The 4,932-nt window shown below is 44.0% G+C and overlaps 1 long non-coding RNA gene across 1 annotated transcript; it reads right to left on the bottom strand.

Annotated features, from left to right (window-relative positions):
• Positions 1-3,234: 3,234 nt before the first annotated feature.
• LOC125514001 lies at positions 3,235-4,566 on the bottom strand. The gene is made up of 2 exons (XR_007286236.1): positions 3,771-4,566; positions 3,235-3,664 (listed from the first exon to the last, which is right to left on the bottom strand). It is a non-coding gene; the product is annotated as an uncharacterized LOC125514001 (long non-coding RNA).
• Positions 4,567-4,932: the final 366 nt, after the last annotated feature.

Genomic DNA, 4,932 nt, shown 5'->3' with positions numbered 1-4,932 from the left:
AGTGTTGAGTTGAGCTAATTGGCACTGATTAAATAAACTAATACCTCTCTTTAAGCAAGACTACTATGTTGCTAACTTTACCCATTAAGATAATGAGGGTGCTTCTATTTGTTAGTGTATGTTTGATCAACTACTCCCACTATTATAGTAATCTCACTCTCTCAATATATGTGCCAACAGGGATGCTCGATTTTTGTGGAACTGCACAAAAACTTTGGGTGCTTCATTGCCTCGACAGCTTCCGTCCTTTCCTATTAGTCGCTAATCTCCGCTTGTTTTCTTCCTTTGCTGTCAGTCGCTTGGCTTATCTCGGCTTCCAGTCAAAGGAAATAGTAATTGATATGCTACCTCACACAGGTTGGTACTGGTCTTTATCCTGATTATTATGCCTATCATATGTATTGGTAATTTGGTATTGTCCTACTGTTTGCCAATTTCATAAAGGAGTAATTTGGAGCCTGAACTCGCAGGCAAATCATTACATCGGATGATTTCAGTAGAACTACACAAAATGATCAGATGGACAGGTACTTAGGTTGCTTCTATGTACTCCAAAGTTCACTCAGACAAGCATCGATGTTGACAAGAAGTGCCTATATTCATTCGAGTATCAACCAGCGTCAACCAATTGTCAAACTCCAAGTATTAGGAGAGTGAACGCCAAAAATATTGCTTGGTGCATAGCCCAGAAAAACGCAGTCCGGTCTTTGGTCCGAACTTGTGCCTTTTGGTTATCGGCACATATGGTAGCGAACTATATGGCATGGAGTCTAAAGATTCCAGACAAGTTGGTTGACGTGTATATTCATCTGGCACTTAATCAGTCTACACGCCAAGGATGCTCCACTTCAGTTGAACTGCACCAAAAATTTGGGTGGTTCATTTTCTCAACCGCCTCCTTTCTTGTCTGCAATGTAGAATTTTGGCGAGATACAGGACCAAGATGAGCCAGTAAACTAGTTGGATGAAAGTAGTGGCCAAGTTGCTCAAACCTCCCTCGGCACATGGCCACTATTTGAGGATAAACCTACAAGCAAAGTTCAGATTGTCTGTGCTACCTCTTATGTACTCGAAAGTTTACTCGTACAAGAACTAATTTTAGCAAGAAGTACCTCCGATTGAACACCATTTACCAGTCTGTACCCTAGGTAATTAAAGTTTGTCCATGGATCATATTGGTTGTGATCTCAATCATTTGGATGCATAAACATACTAAACATATGTATATCTGAATCTTTTTGTGAATTATGTATGAATATTGTCGTGTGATCTATCAATCATTTGGATGCATAGATATGCTGAGCTTGTGTATATATGAATCTTTTGAGTTGTTGATAGTGAATATTGGCTATGAATATGAACGTGTCCTGTGAACCTGAGTTTGATATGAATGTTTACTTTTTCTGTTGTATTTGTGTGTGAACTTGTTAGTATGCCTACTGTGGGGTATAAAACGCATGTCTCTTATAAAAGTAATGTTGTGTCCAATTTATGTTTTCCCTTCTAACCACATTACATATATTTATATTATTACTATTATCGTATATTTTATAGAGACTTATATATATATTATAAAAACATCCCACGTGTTATTAACTTATAAAAGTAAATGTTTAACGGAAGTTGGCAAGGAAAATCCTGGTTGTTTTTGACTCACAGGCAATGAAAATCCTAGTGATTGCGTACAAAAGCTTGCGAAGATTTTAAGGACCAATTTAATAATAACGCGCTCATTTTTATTTTGAGCAATAACTCGCTAATTTCTTAATTATATATATAAAAAATGTGCCTCTCCGGTTTATTCTTTGATATTAATTGTTCCTTCTAACATAACATTATATATATATATACAGACGGTCTATTCTGCTAATATTAACAGAATAACTATTCTGCACACCACTTCGGCACTGCACGCTCAACAGAAGCGCACTGCATCATTTTGACGACGAGCACTGCAATAGAGACTAGTGAACTTCTCGTCGGAAAAAACTGCACGCGTTATTTTTTTGGTACTGTTTTCACCCTAATTTTTTAACCGTTTATCGGAATGAGGCGTGTAATATACCATTGAAAAGCTATGGATTAGGCGCAACTTCGACATGTTGAACACTTTTCGAGATTCCACATGGTTTAAGAGCAGTTTTGAAAATAGTGTGGCGGATGATGAGTGGCAGCGAGCGTTTTTTCGTGTTTTTTTCTAAACCGCTTGTTGGAATGAAGCAAATGATATGCCGTTGGATAGATATCGTCGAGGCGCATCTTTTTCATATATAAATCTTTCTCTAATTCATTACGGTTTAGAGCAGTTTCAAATTTACTAAATCGCGGAACTCTGTTTTTCAAATTTTTTGAAATTTTCGGTACTGTTTTTGCTCCAGTTTTCTAACTGTTTGTCAAAACGAGACATATGATACGCCGTTGGAAAGCTACGGACAGGGCGCAACTTTCATATGTTGAAATGGTTTTGAGATTCCTTACGGAATTTAGTTAATTTTGAAAATCGTGCGGCTGACTTCGAGAGGCAGCGGCTGTTTTTCGCGAAATTTTTACGAACGGCTGGTCAGAATAATTCAAATCATGCGCTGTTGGAAAGATATCGACAAGATGCAACTTTTTCATGTAGAACACTCTCTGTAATTCTTTACAGTTTAAGAGGAATTTCAAATTTACCGAAATGCGGACACTCTGTTTTTCGCGACACCTAAATCGACGTGGGTACTTCATCCGACTGAAAACCGCACTCCATCGGACGAAAAGCCGCACTGCATTGGACGGGTAAGAGAACTGCATGGTTTCTTTTATTCAAACGTAATTTTTTCAAGAACGAGAAAGTAGAGTGCACTTCACATCAGGTGTAAATGAACCACAACACTATCAAGAAGTGAACCGCATTACTTTTGTTACTTCCGTAACATTTTTTTGCACTTACGGGATGAACAACATCACACACCCGACCGCACTGCTTTAGTTAGAAAACCGCACTGCATCAAATGGTCAAGTGAATGACATTACTTTTTTTTGTCGTTTCTCTACCATTTTTCATTTAACACATTTTTGCACTGCATCAAATGGTCAAGTGAACGGCATTACTTTTTTTGTCGTTTCTCTACCATTTTTCATTTAACATATCTTTGCACTTCATTTCCTGCTTTATTTTTTCTGTTTGGAGTTTTTGTATTTCCACATTGGCAAGTTATACACGTGCGAAGAAGCGAACCGCATGGTCGAGAGAAATGAGCCGCAATACAATTCTAAATGAACTTCTTTGGTAAACAATTTTCAAACGAGTCCATATAACTTTTCTCAGGGTTCAGTTTACTAAATCAAATGTTGGAGCGGCTCTCATCACACAAAATATAGTTAACTGAACCCTGATAAAATAATTAGTGAACCACATTTGCACTTATCTTTTCATCCCAAAGAAAGTGTACTCCACACAATTTTCCTTTTAACCGCAACCATCAACTGGCCGAACTGCACCAGGTAAACTACATGGGCCAGCTGGAGAACCTCCTGCCAACACCAAGCAAACTGCAGCAACAAACCTCCTGCCACGTGCATCCATACTGCAGCGTCGCACGGCTGAAACTGAAGTGCGTGCCAATCATCCTCTCAAGTGCTTGCGTACTGCATTGACGCCCAACTAACCTGCAACGATAGCAAGCTGCACTGCTCGCCGTGAGTGGATAACAACAATGAAAAATTGGACCTGGGCATGAATGCCATCACCGAAATTGCACACAAATGCAAGAACATCAGACAAATTGCACCTGGGAGAATATTTCTCCACCATCCTCCTCCCGATGCTGCTGGAAGCGTGAGAGGAGATGGCTACCCCCCGCCGCCGGAGTGCACTGCACACATGCCCGTCGGAGGACAGTGGCGCCCACCCAACCGAGCTGTAGTGCGACTCACCTGAGCACTACATGCGTAGCACCACCGGACTGCACGCGGGGGGGCACCGAACTGCAGGCCAAAAAAAAAAACTGCCGGCGCCCATGGATGAGCTGCTAGAGAGGCTCGCGGTGCACTGCTCCAGGGCACGCAGTGCACTTCTCGAGGATGACGGCGGGGCTAGGCCGGCCGGCGCGACGGCGGAAGTAGAAGGAGGCCGGGGAGGGAAGGGTGAGTCGCGGAGGTTGGGCGGCGGCTCGGGGGGAGGAGGTTGGGCGGCGGCGCGAGGGAAGCAGGCTGGGCAGCGACGCGGGGGGGCGTCGTGGCCTGGCTCCGGCAGCGGGGCGTCGCGGGGGCCCGCCCTGGCCTGGATCCGGCGCCGGGACGTCGCGGGGGCCCGTCGAGGCCTGGATCCGGTGCCGGTTCATGCTGGGGAGCGGTCGGAGGGGTGGCTCGCCGGCGATGGGAGGAAGGCCACCGGCAGGGTGGGCGGGTGGGGCGGGGTGGTTGGGCGGCGCGCCGGCCGTGGGAGGTAGGTGGAGGAGGAAGGTGGTAGGCGCGGTGGCGCGCGGCTGGGTAGGAGGAAGCGGGCGACGAGGGAGGATGGAGGTGGTTCTGCGCGGGGGAGGGGGGGAAAGTGGAGAGAAGTGAGGGAGTGGGAGGAGAGGAAGAATGGGTGGGGTGGGCCGGTGACGTGGGGGTGTTATGAGAATAAGAAACTGATGTGCAGAATAAGTCTTAAGGGTGTTATCAGAATAGACCCATATATATATATATATATATATAACGAGCCCACCTAATACGTGTATTTTAAGGAAGTGCAAATAGGCTATGATTTCTTAGAAAATATAAATGGGCCTGATTGACGCGAAATTATTTGTTCATCCAGCTCAGCAAATGGACTGTACATTCTAGAAAACATAGGTTAAATATATGCCACATTTTTGCAGGCTGACATGTGGGCCAATAGGTCGAAGCCTACGCAGAGCGTTATCAACTTGGTCAACAAATGATTGTGTCATCCACAGCCATTGGATT

The sequence above is a fragment of the Triticum urartu genome, chromosome 6 (genome assembly GCF_003073215.2).
Source record: "Triticum urartu cultivar G1812 chromosome 6, Tu2.1, whole genome shotgun sequence".
Classification (NCBI taxonomy): domain Eukaryota; kingdom Viridiplantae; phylum Streptophyta; class Magnoliopsida; order Poales; family Poaceae; genus Triticum; species Triticum urartu.
Note: the sequence above shows the minus strand (reverse complement) of the source record. Positions and strands in the feature narration are given on the sequence as shown.